At 44.2% G+C, this 15,816-nt stretch overlaps 1 long non-coding RNA gene across 1 annotated transcript; it reads right to left on the reverse strand.

Moving 5' to 3' along the window:
- Positions 1-450: 450 nt before the first annotated feature.
- Positions 451-10,972, reverse strand: LOC133508551 (uncharacterized). The gene is made up of 3 exons (XR_009797087.1): positions 6,301-10,972; positions 4,734-4,836; positions 451-1,864 (listed from the first exon to the last, which is right to left on the reverse strand). It is a non-coding gene; the product is annotated as an uncharacterized LOC133508551 (long non-coding RNA).
- Positions 10,973-15,816: the final 4,844 nt, after the last annotated feature.

Below are 15,816 nucleotides of genomic sequence, written 5' to 3' on the forward strand. Positions count from 1 at the left end.
AGTGACCTGGCATGGATATTGCATGCGTTTTCCATCATTCTTGCAGGTCTGCGAGGACTCAGTTGATAATTACTTCGAAAACTTCTGCCATATTCCCATTCATTTCCGCAGATGACATTATCTTCCGCTGCCACCGCGCATTTCAGGCCGATCAGAGGGGGGCACTCAGCTGGATCGGACCCTCATTCTGCTCCTCCCTCGCGGGATAATGAAAAAGACATCAGCAGGCGACGAGAAGGTCGCCCGCAACATTTGCCGTGACCTTGCCGTCTCTCCCGTCTCCCTCTGACAAGTTTTGATGTGTCAGGGGTGGCTGCTTCCTGAGAGATGGAGATGCCCCCCCCCCCCTCCCCAACTCGATGGATCTTTCTGCCAGCAAAGCTTCGATGGTCGCCCAGGGCGACTAGGCTCCTTTCACGCACCCCCCCCCCTTCTTCCCTTTGTTGTGCTTGCCATGTTGGTCCCACTAATAAAGTTATTAGCATAATTTGCTGTATTTATTGTAGCTCGACCTTATGCCTACACTTTCCGTCCAGCCGTTTTCTAAACTTGTGGTACTGCCCCAGAATTGTACCCAGTTCATCACAGACAATGTGATGTATTACTAACATAATACATCACAATCATCATAAGCTTTTGACAGACCCAAAACTAAGGTCGGGAGGAGTTTATTGGTTTATCACAAACTTGTTTTAAAGCTCAAGTAAAACCACTTGGAAAACCAACGTGCCAGAGAACTGCACCTGTTCCCAGGTTCAATGTTTCACCTCACAACTGTTTTCTTGTCTAATGTCAACGGTGTACAGCTATTTATTTATGACACTGAAAACAAAAACAAGTGACTATTGTGGAGAAATGGCGCAACATTGCGTTGTCTACGTGAGAACTACCGTCGGATTGGTTCAAGTTGTTTGGGGATGTTTGGACAGGGAAGTTCAGAACAGTTCTTGTTTGGTGTACAGAAGAGCCTCGGTTCTCGCCAGCAATCCGTTCCAGAAGGCGGGTCGAAATCTGATTTGTTCGAAAACTGAATCAACCACCGCGCGAGTTATGTTATTTCCGGGTTTTCGTTCAAATTGACAATAACAAAGCGTGTCGTGGGTGCGTCAGCTGGTCGGACCGTCCACCTTATGTTATTTCCGTGTTTTTCCAGGGGTTCGTTCAAATTGACAATAACAAAGCGCGTCGTGGGTGGGTCAGCTGGTCGGGCCGCGCGCATTCTGTTATTTCCGGGTTTGTTCAGCGGGGTGGGAATTCACAACAAAGCGCGTCGTGGTTTCAGCTGGTCTGGCCGTGCGTGTTCTGTTATTTCCGGGTTTTGTGTGGGCGTTCCAGTACCGATTTTTGTTCGAAAACAAGCAAAAAAAAACCCCAAAAAACACAAAATTTTCGCTCGAAAACAGATTTGTCCGAGAACGCGGACGTTGGAGAACCGAGGCTTTGGACTCCAGTTGCCGGTTCTGCTGGTGCGAAAGGCCCTGAAGTGTTCATTCAGCACACAATAGTTTGGGTGCCGCCCTCGAATAACTGCGGCCGGTTTCCGTTCGGACGTATCAGGGCTTTGCTTCCACAGAGGATGTGAGCCGTGGGCGCGTTGTTGGCCTTGGGTCTCACCGCCGCACGCTCTCCTGCAGGAGGGAAGGTGGCACTTGATCGTCTGCCCCCGCGGCTTCCTGTTCGCATGGCTTTTCGGAGCCAGCAAGACGCAGCGGGGCGGCCCGACGGAGGCGCGTAAATCCCGCCGTGACGTCAGCCCGACAAATAGGTGAGGACAAATTGGCAGCTTTTCGCAGCTGACGGCGTGACTCAGCTCCGCGCGTTTGAGGCGGGACCGCCGCGCATTTCCTTCAGAGACTCTCCAGCGCTGGAAAAAATAAGTAGCAGTCAAGGTAGCGAGCGAAAAATAGCACGAATCGCTTGGCGTTTTGTTTATCATTCTTCCCGCCCCGGGGGGGTGAAAACGCACCGGTTTTGGCAAGTATGGGTATACCGGGAAAAGCGGATGTATTTAAACGGTCCCAAAAACATCCCCGACAAAACAAACCAAGAGGCACCTCGTGGAAAGTTGGAAAACAAAATCTACCTCTGACACCGGATTTAGCGATCGGCGTTACATTTTGGAGGTATGTCTGTCATAAAAGGCATGCACGATAAAGTCTAAAAAAATGGATGTGACTTTGTGCAAATTCTAGCACTCAGACGTCGAGCAACTCCAACAAGAGGATTGGCGCGGCAGATTTCCTCCACAGATGGGCGTCGGAATATTATCAAACTCGATTGCCGGCACGATTTTTGGGATACCAATGAAAGAACGCCCTGACGTACAGTAAAGAAAACACTTTCGCGTGACCAGCGCCATTTTAAAACAACTGGGCCATTAATCTCTTAGCATTTACCGCCGTAACGATCTCCCGTTTTCTCCACCCCCCCCCCCCCCACCTCGTCTCCGTTCTCAGTCTCGTCATAAATCTTTTGCCATGACTGTCATCACCTCAGGAGAGGAAGACCTTGCGTGAGTCTGCATCCTTGTCGCGTTTGCACGTTGGCACGACCCACCCATTGTTGAACGCTGGTGTTTGGGGTGGGGGGTGGTGGGGGAGCGCCACACTGGAACTCTTTGATGCGCTAAGTGATTTACGGAGCGCCGCGCACAGGAAAGTGGCCTCCGACTCCAAATAGAAGCTCGCAAAAACAATAGCTCGGGGCTGATTTATCTCTCGTCACACTAGTAGCTGCTTTGCGGTGACGCGCCGCTGATTGTTTTTCTTTCGGCTAACATCATTCATTTTTTTTTTTCCCCTCTATGAGGGGTTTGTCACCGTTTCAAGGATGGTTTCACACATCTGAGAACTTTGGGCACGCTTACGTGTGTCAAAATGCTAATAACACGCTGGCTGGTATTGGCTTTTCTCCCTGCTTAGAAGCTTGAAAATACATAACACAAATTGTAATGCAATCAATATTCGGACAGACAAACTTGGGAATTTAGAGCACTTGCAAATGCACACCCCCGTAAATCTAGATATCCCTTTTTGTAAAAACATAAGAGGGGCTTATTTCTCCCTTCCAGTGGCGTGCAAAACATTAAAAGCAACACGTCGGGTCAACTTGGGAGCGCGGGCGGCCCGTTGAACGTGTTGCAAATTAGGCGACGCGCCGATTAGTCCAGTCTCCGTAGTGTCGACTTCACTCGTCCGCATCAGCGTTTATCACTTGAAGTCGATGAGATAATAATGTATTTTTAGCATCGATGCACCATTTCTGGTGTAATATCGAAGCGGGTGTGTGGCTTATAAAATTTGAGATGACGTTAGGGAGGCTTTTTGAAGTAGGATGGGATTTCTCTAACGTCGGCCAGGTACACAATCGAGTCATCTTGTGTCAGATTTTGCCTTTTCCCGACCAAGCACGTCAAACGCAGACTTGCTTTTATGTCTTCTAAGATTATCTGAAGAGATTGTCCTTAGTTCTGAGTTGTGTTAAGACTGGATTCGTCCCAAATGGGTCAGGGCTGACAATCCTCAATAACAAACGCGTTCAATATTTACGACAAAAACTCTTTGTGTAAGGGGAAGCCGACTACGCCGCAAGTCACGACGGCCGTGAGTTACAGTCATGTGAAATGTAAGTAAAAGAAGTATTTTATTTACAGTATCTAAATCACTTGGAAAGTGGTCTTATAGTCTATGGCAAGGGGACCCAGACTTTTTTACCCCAAGATCTACTTTTCAAGCAGCCAGCCTCTCACGAGCTACCGAAGGGGGGGGGGGGGGGGGGGGGAGATGACGATGCTCCCAAACCGTTTTAACGTCAATGTTATGTTGCCTCCTATATTTAAAATACAGAATTAGCTTTTTGTGCACTGTATTGTCTGTGCTTTCAACCAAGATCAGGCTGTGGCAAAGTGGAATTTTAAAATGACACACCGTCTCATCCTGCATTTTCTACTTTGGCTTCAGACCAGAGCCTTCCCGCTCGGAAAAGTGAAAATCTCACCTAGTTGAACCACTTTTTCTCCGATTATTCACATACTCAGAGAGTCATTACATCTTAAAACAGCAGCATTTCTTTTTTTAACTTTCTCCATTAATATCGAAAGCAAACGTAAGCGGCACGTCTAGCTCGTCTTTTGCTCTACGTTGCCCAGACTGTGTTGACGCCGTCATTATAAAACACATTGATGGGCTGCGTAAGTACTGTAACATTTGTAATTATGAGTGTACATTTTTAAGAGCTGGGTGTATGTAAGGTAAACATTAGCATAACATTAGCAGAGTCCAAATTTTTGTTTTTTTTTTTAACGCCAAGTGTTCTGCACGTGGGAATGACGGTGTTGCATTTAAACATCACACGCTTATTTATGTACTCGCATATGGCCTGCGCCGCTGAGGACGCTGGTGTGGGGGTCCGCCCCTTTTAAAGCGCTATCCCATTGTGTTACAAATTGAGAAATAATCATTCATTAACCTGCCGTGACCCCGCAGCGGAGGGCCGGGAGCGAGGAGGGGCGGGCGTCGGGTCACGTCCACTGAGATCGCAAAACACACACACGCGCACAAAAAACGCACACGGGGCCGGCACCTTAAATGGATTAAGTGGCCGAACCCACGCCCCGAGTTTCCTTTTCAATTATGAAGTCAACGGGTTTATGAAATGGAGCGCGGTGGAGATGGCGGCGTTCACCGGGACCCCCGGAGAACACATGCAGTGTGTGTGTGTGTGTGTGTGCTTACGTGTCAGACATGTCAGGCTCCCGGTGGTACAGAGTTTATTGTCACAGTGAAGAGTTAATCAATGTGACAATCACGTCTCCCATGTTGCATCCCCTCCGTCACCCTTACACACACACACACACACAAAATAATAATGTCGGTGCTGTTATTAGACATCAGGTGAGCTAATGTTCTGTAAATTAAAAAAAAACAAACAAACACTACATATATTTGGGCAAATGTCACAAAAGCAATGAATTTATGAAATATTGAAATAGATATTTAATTTACATGAAATTATTAGTATTAAAATGATTCAATTACATTTTGCTTAAACTATTTTGAAAGAAAATCATATTGCTATTTGGAACAGAGACATTTACACAACGCCGTTGCTTACGTGAAACAATTTCAGCAAATCTATTTCAAATTTGTTTTGAGTACTTTAACCGACGAACACAGGGAAAGTAAAAATACACAATTTATAAATCACCAAACATGACCAATGCTGCAGACGAATGAAAATATGTATTTTTCTCTTTACTGTACTGTAAATACAAATCAGTTCAACATAATCACACCAAAATGTATCCCAGATTTTATGATACTGCAGTAGTGTCCAAAACACCATTAAATAAGCAAATATCAGACAAAAAAAAAAGAAAACTAATCTATCCAGTACAAAATCCAAAAATAATTAAATAAATTTGAAAAAAAAAAAACTGAAAATATTAGAAAACAGATTATTTTTGTATAAATGTTTACATTTAATTTAAAATTTTGGTAAATATAAGTGGTGTAGAAAATAAATGGAAGGCTGTAGATATTTTTTACATTTTAATTTTTTTCGTGCACGCAAATATTTGTACTGTACATAAAATAAAGTTGGACCTAATGTAAAACAAGGTACGATATGTCTGTATCATATTGCTTTGAAAACTGGTCTTCTTTTGCTTTCGGCTTGTCCCATTAGGGGTCGCCAAAGTGCGTCATGAAGTGTAAAATAATGTCAAGTTTCAGTATACTGTACATTTTAATAGCATGTTAATTTTAACTATACGTGATCATTTATCATTAAGCCTGTTAAGCCCTAATTCGTACCGTGAATCATCGCCCAAATTATAACCGAGGAGGCTTTTGTATGTTCTTTCAGGGGCGTGTTCGAGCGTGAAGTGACGCAAGCCGAGCGTGTGGTGACCGCGGCTCGATTCCTTCGACCGCGACAACCCGACGCATTTATGCCGAGGTAAGCGTTCCTGTCTGTCTGGCGGCCTGGGGTCAAGCCCTGTGGCCGCGTGGAAGAAACGGAACTTTGTTAACGGACGTTCGGGCCGACGGCGGGATCAAGGGCGGCCCGATCAACGCGGGGGACGCCTCAGCGAAACGGACTGCGACCTTGACGCTGATGCGTTGGTGCCGCTTTTTTGTTTGCCTTTCATTGACATTTTTAATTATTACATAAAAATCAAACAATTGCCGGTGGATAAACTTTTAAAGCACAGCACAAATATTTGAATATACACAACAAAATGTATTAAAAAAAACAAAAACAATAAAACACTGAACATACTATGCGCTACATATGTACCTTGGTGTGACGGCCTCAAGGTTGTGTGTGAGCGTCTAGGTGCGAGCTGTGGCCGACAGCAGATCCTGCGTGAGTGCGTCATTTATGTTTAAGTGGACTGTCGACTGTTCTCTAAATGTTTAATAAATGGCTGAAAAGTGAATAAATAGCCGAAAAGTGCACCGGCACATGCAAGGACATGACAGTAATTACAAAGTAATAACGCAACACTTGTTTCAAACATTTAGCTAAATAGCAGGGACACAAATGATAAACCGCAACATTTATATTTCTTCACCTTCTTGCCACATCTCCATTGTAAATAATCGCGGTGTCATGGCTCGCTGATGCTCGGACTCGAACACAGACTGCTCTTATTTCTTTCTCTTATATCTTTTTTGTTCATAAAAATACTGGTGTAGCACTTCCTCTGCAGTTAAAAAACAAACATTGCACTGGTCTGCATTGTTTGTTTCTTTAAAAGACAAATTATTGATGTTGCACTTTCCTAATTATGTAATTACACGATTACAAACTCAAGCAACTGAAACATCAATGTGACATGTCCCCTTTAATATGAAACATAAACGTTCAAATTTGACCCAGTCTAATACTTCTATTTCTTTAGGAACTGAAAAGCAAATTCCATTTCCAGCCCGTAGGGGGAGCACAGGAGCCAAAGCAACCGTTTGCGCCCTCTGCTTTAAATCAAACCAAATGTTTTGAAGTTGGAATGCGTCCCGGGAGACACTTTAGTCCATTCCAATCTCATTTCCCCGTTTAATTGGGGGAAAAATGAGAAGTCACTTCTTATCTTATCTTTTCCTCTTTCCCACAGAGCAACACCCCCCACCCCAACCCCCCGTTTCGCCTCGCCGCTCCGAGCGGGAAGCGGACGTTCCGCCACGTCAACTGCAACTTGAACCCTTAATCCCAAACCTCTCCCGAATCCAGGGAGCCTCGGATTACTCGTCATTTGCGGTAATCTCGGGAATTCGCGCCGTGCCGCGAAGGCGCTCCGCGGCGACGGCGACCACGCCGGGGGGGTTGGGGGCTTGCGACTCGTCGGGCGTTTGAGCGTTTTCGAGTTCGATTAGCTTGAATTGGATTGATTAAATCTTTCCATTAATTGGGGAATTTTGTCGTGGAAAATGTGGAGTTGTATTATTGTGAAAGTTAATTCATTTTTGTTTTTTATTGGGACTATTTTTCTCATGGAAAACGTGGCGTTCTGACAATGTTGAACAGTTCAAAAGTCAGTGATTAAAATCAGTTTATGGTTTTATAGATGACGGAGAAAAGAATTTTTAGGATGTTGAACATTCTGGAGTTTGAAGGATTTAAATTGGTGCATGAATGCTGTTTTTTAAGATGATTTTTTCAAATTTCTGCATCAATATGAATGCTTTTGTTGCTAGTAAAATTAATATTTTGATGTTGGATGTATGGGAATGTAAAAAAAAAAAAAAAGAAATTCTCAAGTTCTCCATTCATACATGTGGAAATTTTTTGGAATGTTGAACATATTTAGACTGATTTGAAATTACTTTACAAATTGTTAAATTTTTTAGCTTTTATCTTTTGAAATTGAAAATGTTATGAAGTTAACAGAGGTTATCATGTCATGTCAGTATCCAAGCCGCCTATCCTCACAAATGTTGCTGGAAAGCTGTAAGCCTATCGCAGCTAGCTCCGGGCGAAAGGCGGACTATACCCTGAACTGAATTAGTTTATCCATCCAGCCATTTTCTTAGCTGCTTATCCCCACAAGGGTCGCGGGGAGTGCAGGAGCCTAGCCCAGCTGTCGTTGGGCAGGAGGCGGGGTACACCCTGAACTGCTCGCCAGCCAATCGCAGGGCACATCGAGACAAATAGCTGCACTCACAATCACACCTAGGGGCAATTTAGAGTGTAAAATTAATGTTGTATGTTTTTGGGATGTGTGAGGAAACCGGAGTGGACGAAGAAAACTCACATAGGCAAGGGGAGAACATGGATTGATCCCGGGACTTCAGAACTGTGAGGCCAACACTTTCCATCTGATCCACCATCTCGTCCTTATTAGTTTAACCCCCCCCCTTTTCTCAAAATGTGAGAAACAATCCTGTGATGTCGTGAATTAGTGTAATATTTTGACACTCGAATAATTTGAATCGCTTCAGAAATATTCAATTCGTTCAATTTCTCCATTAATGTTAATGTGTGTGTGTGTGTGTGTGTGGGGGGGGGGGGGGCAAATATGGAATTGGGACAAAAGTGGGATTTGCGGGTCAAGTAATAGCACAGACGTCCCAAATTATTTTGACGTCAGAATAGTTCGAATCGGTCGATAAATGCATCAGCATTTGTCAGCAAAAGCATTGTAAAGAATTTTGCTGCTGTTCAGCGTTGACACATTAAAATCAAAATTTGAAAAATGAAATTGAAAGCATCGCTTTTGCCACCGCGAGATTTACAAGAGAACCTCTGCAATTTTACAGCTCAACCAGGCCAGTAAAGCGCCGCCTTTCTCACCTTCGGCTGTAAAGTTGACCCCGTCTCGAGCCGACACCATTGAAGTGGGGGAAAAAAAAAAACCAAACCCAGAGCTTGCGTTAAAAACCGGGCCAAGCGGCCATATGTGAAACCGATAGCGCCGTTGCAAAAAGTAGCGCCGCTCACGGGCCCCGCCGTCTCCGGTAAGAGCCAGGCGGCTATCGGGGAGGACGACGTGGAGATAAATCTTTTATGCGAGGGGGGGAAAAGGAAAAAAAAAAAAAATGCACGATGGAAATCCAATCTCCTCTTTTTGAAAGTGCAGCATGGTGGAAATTCAAGACAGAGCGGCAGCTGGACGCGCCGGACGGAGATCCGGATTTTTCCGTCCCGCCGTTATTTCCTACAATGGGGCGGCACTCATCGAGCGGAATGCAAAGTGCTTGTTTTGAAGTATTTTTTTTATTGTTATTATTTTTACAGTCTGGGTTCCACTTCGGCAAACGCGAGCCGCTAGCCTCGTCGCAACCCCCTAATTCGGCCGCGGTGGCCACGGTAACGAAAGCTGTACTGATTTGGACCAGGGATTTACTTGACGGAGGCGTTTATATCAATTCTCTGATTAATTGGGGCCGGTTGTCCGCTATCCGAGTGAAGCGTTTAGTTACTTTCAGTGGAGGACCAAGCTGGCAACGGACTATTTTCAAGGGACTGACAGTCCGGCGACTGATTTGGACCCGGCTTATATTGGAGGGAGGCATTTATTGATCGCGAGTCGACGGTGCAAGCAAAGACTAATTGGAGATATTTGAAAGAGGTGTTTATTTCTCTCAGGTGGATGACCGACCCGGTGATCCATTTGGAAACGGTTTCTACTTGATGGAGGAATTTATTTTGAAAATGATGAGAACTAATTGAAATCAGACATCTATTTGAGGGAGGGTTTTACTTCTCTTCGGTGGATGACCCACCATGGGATTAATTTAAGAACAATTTTTGATTTGAAAGAGACATTTATAGCAAAGAGCAAGCAATTGGTACACGATGGCAGTTATTCACATATGAAAAATGTACGGGTGTGGTCAGTCATGCCCGCAGATATAAAGTTACAGGTGTGGTCCACCAGCCATGCCCGCGGATATAAAGTTGCAGGTGTGTGTTCTGTTTGTAATTATGCGTGTACCCCTTTAAGAGCGGAGGGGGGCGGTGTCAGGTAAACTAGGAAGTAGAGGTAGGCTGAGCATCAACTCGTTGGAAGAGACCGTGTGGTGTGCTGCGGTTCACTGCGCTGGATCGGTTTTCACGTGCGCTGAGAATGTGCGGCAAGTGCGCAATTGCGCAGTGGCGCAGCTTAGAGGACGGAAACATTGGTCAAGACTACACTAAATAGGCGACGTCTTTCAATTTCTATGTATTTCTACTCGTAGCAAATTTTACGCGCGTGATTTTTCGTGCTCGCCTGTGCAGATTTGCGAGTGCGATGACCCGCGCCCGTCAAATCACAGTGACCGCGACGTGCGTTGAGGGAGGTAAAATATGTTTTGTAAATCAAATAAATAAGCACCCTCTGACTACTCTTTGCTGTAAATATTACTCACGTATGTACTTCCCGCATTTGACCGTCTGCAGTATCTAAAGCAGACTCCCAAATGAGGCCTTCCCAGGCTCGTAACAGCAGCTTTTAAAAAGACAAGATGGACGGTCAGGCTTGAGTACAAAGCTGCAGGAGATTGCAGAGTTGACCTGGAGAGGGAGAAACGGAGATCTATGGCCACCGCGCGCACACACAAACTTGTAGGGGAACTTAAAACCTGACAGGCAGAGCGGCTCATTAATAACTTGAAAATGAATTGGAGGCCATTTTTAGTAGATTTGGCGTCCGCTTTCCCGTGGTTCACGGCATTAGTAGCAAGTAACTGTGTACAAATACTTAATTACTGTTGAACCTTTAAACAGTCCGATAGCAGGCCAGACCTGTTCTCGTATAACTCAACATTTTTTCTTTTATGTTTCATGTATGAATTTGAAACTTTTATGCAAAGGGTGACCTTTTCTTTTGTTATATTTCTGAACATTGCGTCCACTTGTCATGATCTACTGTCGTTTGACTCTATGTGTTCTATGATTTCCACTTTAGGACAGCGGATGGAATTTATTTGTGAATTCATACATACGTTATTGTGGGTTTTTTTTTTTTTTGCTGACCTGTTGATTAATGTGCAATGTTGTAATAAAATAAAAAAGGAAAAAAAATATCTGGACTTTTCACTCCTTTGTAAAAACGGGCTCACTAATTTATTCACTGACATGATGTAAAGACATAAATAGAGATGTGATGTAAGGATATTCCCCATCCATTTACTTATTTTAAAAATTAAATATATAAAGAAACTATTAAGTATGCAGAGACATTTTTTTGTTTGATCGAGCCAAATTGTCAAAATCTGTCATAAATTATGGGCAGTGAAAATGAATGTTTAAATTATGATTTTGAACTTATGTCCTCTGGAAAAAAAATATATACTTTGGACTGGGATTTGAACGTGATAATTTTTTTTTTTTTTTTTAGTCGACATAAAAGCGAAGATGGCCGAGTTGAACGACTAATTGAGGACATCGTTTATGTGTTTACGCTCCTGAACTCCTTATCGCTGGTACCCAATCACATTCAGGCAATCGATCGATCATCCAATCACGTTCAGGCAACTTCACTGTCCAGAAGAAAGTCAGAACTCGCATGACTCCGCTGCGTTGGGTCGACATCGACTGAACGCTTTTATTTTCATTTATAGTTTTGCCATCGCCGACTCGCGATCACCGCAAGCCAATGAAATTGACACACTTGCTCATCCAATCAGATTCCGACACCTTCACTGTCCTGCAGACAGTCGGAACCCGTGTGTCCGACGCCAGCGAGGCATTTGTGCTGTTCTCCGCCGCTTATCCTCACGATGGTTGCGGGACTGCTGGAGCCTATCCCAGCTGTCAATGGGCAGGAAATGGGGTACACCCTGAACTGGTTTCCAGCCAATCGCAGGGCACATCGAGACAAACGGTCGCACTCACAAAATCACACCTATGGGCAATTTAGAGCGTCCAAATAGTTTTTGGGAGGTGGGAGGTAATTGGAGCACCCAGAGAAAACCCAAGCAGGTACGGGGAGAACATGCAAACCCCACACAGGCGGGTCCGGGATTGAACCCGGGTCCTCAGAACTGTTTTGCCTTCCAAAATATAACCGATTGGTAAATCCTTGTTCATCCTACCATGAGCAAAAATGTTTCAAATTCGACCTTCTTTAACAGTTTTCTCGAGCAACAGGTCTTCACTCCGTTTGCATTTCTGGTGTTTCTTCTACCACTTAAGGACAGACCGCGAGTACTTTTGCCATTCTCGGGTACTTATCCTCCTTGTTGATGGTTCCCGTTGTTTCAGGTAAGGGTCCCGGCCAATCAATGGCACATATGTTGCACATTACACTGGGAACGACTCTCCTCCCCGCTAACCCTTCGATGACAGACGCGCTCCGATTCCACACATGTTGAAATGTAAGAAGCGATACACGGCCGCTTTGATACGGGATGATTTATTGGGCCTTGACACCGGTCGGGACGAAAGGGGAGGGGCCGGTTCCGCGAGCGGTCGCTGTCGGTGGGACGCATTCGCGATTATTTTTATTTGGGGTGGGGGTGGGGTGACCTGAGTGAATAGGTTCGCAATACCGGGGGTCCCTGGACCTGCAAGGGGTCTGTGAGGTGTAGTTTGGGGATGCAAAATACATAAAAATCCTTACAGTTATAAAAAGTATGTTGAGTTTATTAAATTTTATTTATAAGTATACATTGTGATTGTAAAACTTGGTCATTTTAGTTTTTGAGTTAGAAAAAAAATCCACTAAAAAGGACTGCATATAATTTTGATATAATTGTAAAATGCAGTGTAAAAATGAATCAAAACAATTGGTTCCTTTTTTGAACATCCACGTCAATTTGACTTTCGATTAAAAATGTACAAATATGTAAATGTAATTAGAGTAAATAAATAAAAAATTGGAAATTAATACAATCACAATTGTTAAATTTAATGGTTATTGTCTTTGTTATTTGTCTTATATTTTGATTAATATAAAACAGTGATTTTATTTCTGGGATAAAACTGATTTGATTTCTTGGATTAAAAAAAAAAAAAAATCACCCAAAATATTAACAAAATGACAATTTTTTTAAAACCCAAAATGTAACCTCAGTATTATTTTTAATAATCTTTGAAGAACTATCCAGGTTTAGAAAAACAAAACAAAACATGGGACTGTTTAATGAATGCGTTTTCTAATTGAGTTAAAAAATAATCTCGGTCGCTCTATAAAAAACTGCAGCAAGGACTGTAAACATCAACAAACAAGGCTAACCTTCGCGGTGGAGGTAACGATGATGACTTAGGGTCAATGTCTCACACGGTATAATTATGTCCTCCAACTAATCCTCTCCCTCGGATGTAAAGAACGCAATATACTGCCTGTCTCCGGTTCAAATCCGACTAACTGAATTATCCACTGGGGCTGTACATCGGGGGGATTATTAAAGGGGCTGATCCGGCCCGGTCCTCATCAATTAATTGACCCTATCGCATTTCTGCTGACCGTCGGCGAGGCCCTCAAGAAAGAAATCAATCTGTGTCCCGGCGTCGTCGCTAAACCTTTACAAAGATGGGCGCTGCGCAAAAGAGCTCTTTAGCGGCGTCTCCGCGATGAAGTAATTGGGTTTCGGATGCATATATAAATATTGTAGCTCAAAATCTTGGTCGCTTAGAGTGGCGGAATAAAGAGGGCAATTGATATCGGGGAGTTTGACGGGACAAGACGGAAAACCTCCGACAGGGAATTTTTTGGGGGCATTTTCCAGATCTCTTTTTTTAATTACCGTAATTTCCGGCATATAAACCGTGACGTTTTTCCGCGCACTTTCAACCCTGCAGTTTACGCGGTGATGCGGATAATTTGTGCATTTTTTCTAATGGCTGCAAGGGGCCACTTGAGCAGAAAAGGTAAGCATGAGACTGGTGGGATACATGTGTCAAGGAAGTGACTTTTACCGATATGTTTTTTCTTTTTTTTTTTTTTAAACTGGCCCTGTTAGCGCCGTGCTAGCATTAGTGCTGCGCTAGCATTAGTGCCGCACGAGCATTAGCGTTGCGCTAGCGTGTTGCTGTTGTTTTACTGCCACGTTTCAGTGATTTGGGTATGTTTTTTTTAACCAGCCCTGTTAGCGCCGTGCTAGCATTAGTGCCGCACTAGCGTTAGCGCTGCGCTAGCGTGTTGCCACTTTTTTTTTTTACCAGTATGTTTTTTTTTTTTTTTTTTTTTTTTTAACCAGCCATGTTCATGCTACTGTATTGTTGCAATGTTAAGATAAGCTAAGCTAAGGTATTAAAACGTTAAAAACTCCGTGTACCTTCTTTCTTATCTCATGTTTCAATGTGGCCACTTGTGGCTTTTATGGAGGTGCGGCTTATATATGTGCCAAATGGTATTATGATGGTGCGCTCTGTAGGCCGGAAATTACGGTACTGATCATTTCTGTCAAACAAGTGCAAATCATTTTTTACTCGACTATGGAGCAAATGCGCAATTGCGCAGTGGCAAGTGTACACGCCGCTTGTGTATTGGCAGAGATACGCTTACGCTGGTAGATACCGAAACAATTTCTTAATAATCTGAGAGAGAAACAGCCCCACCGCCCAAAAAAGTGAAACACACGGAGAGGTAATCCTCTGATCCCCACAGAACTGAGGTTTTATTTTTTTTTTTGTGTGCGTTTTACAAGAGTTTTACAAAAGATTGATTTGTTTATGCACCTATTAAACTTATTTGTCCCACTGGTTCTAGGTTGCGCACTTGTGCTTCATCCATCCATTTTCCAAGCCACTTATCCTATACGATGCAAAATTGCATTTCGATTCCCATGCTGACAGCGAGCTCGACTTCAAAGCTAATCCGAAGCTCAACGCGGCCGTAATAAAAATCGTTATCACGCTACAGTCGCTCTTTGAGGCACAACTCGGGCCCGAGCGCACGAACGCATCTCGGACCACGGGTCAGGCGCAACTGCCGCCCACAGGACCCGGGGTCCGGACAACACGAGCCCGTGACGGAAACCCGAGCCGGGCTGTAAAATGCGGCATGAAGGGTCCCAGGAATGTTGACAGGGAGCCAAGCTCAGATTGTTTTCGTCCCACAGATCCTGTGACTCACATGCGGGACTTGTGACCACAAACAGTAGTGATGCCGATTGTAAACATCCAATTGTGCTCATCACAAACTATTGTTTACCGTCACTCGGAACAGAGCTTTCCAAAATAACCTTCGAGAACACGCCACGCACGGCTCCACCCGGTCCGAAGGGCAAAATGCATTATTATCTGTCTGCGGAGCTGGAACCACACGGTTTCCACCTACCGGGATAATTAGTGTCCCGGTAACAACCTCGGTCCGATGACAGCCCCTGAAACCCGAGTACGAGTGTGACAGTCTCTCCTTGTCACTCTCGCCTGCCCCCTGACAACTGCGGCCAGGTTATTTTCTCCCGCCTGGCGCCGGCCCCCGGGACTCGGGTGAAGACGGGCCGCCATTTGCCCCCTAACCCCTCGTGCCCCGCTGATACCACAAGGCACCTGGCAACCTAATAGTGAAAATACTGTTCGAGGCTTTGTTTTAAACTGGATTTAGAGGTACACTTTTGGACACTGACATTATCAATATCTACATGCAGTCTGGACTTTGCTGGACAGAAAAGCTGGAGTGGGGCATGGAATGGACTTTATATCTTGAGATTTTCGACCTGAACCAATACCTGATTGTTTTCCTGACATTGGATCAATTTCTCTCACTGTTCCTTTGAAATCTGTTCAGGCTCTTGAATATTTGCAGGGTTCTATTGTCCAATGGCAAATTTCAGTTCCCCCAAAGATTTTCAATTGGATTGAGATCCGGACTCATTTCTGCCCACTTCCTTTTCAACCATTCTTGTCTGCTTTGGTTCTTTGACTTCCTGATTAACTCTTGAT

The sequence above is a fragment of the Syngnathoides biaculeatus genome, chromosome 11 (assembly GCF_019802595.1).
Source record: "Syngnathoides biaculeatus isolate LvHL_M chromosome 11, ASM1980259v1, whole genome shotgun sequence".
Taxonomy (NCBI): Eukaryota; Metazoa; Chordata; class Actinopteri; order Syngnathiformes; family Syngnathidae; genus Syngnathoides; species Syngnathoides biaculeatus.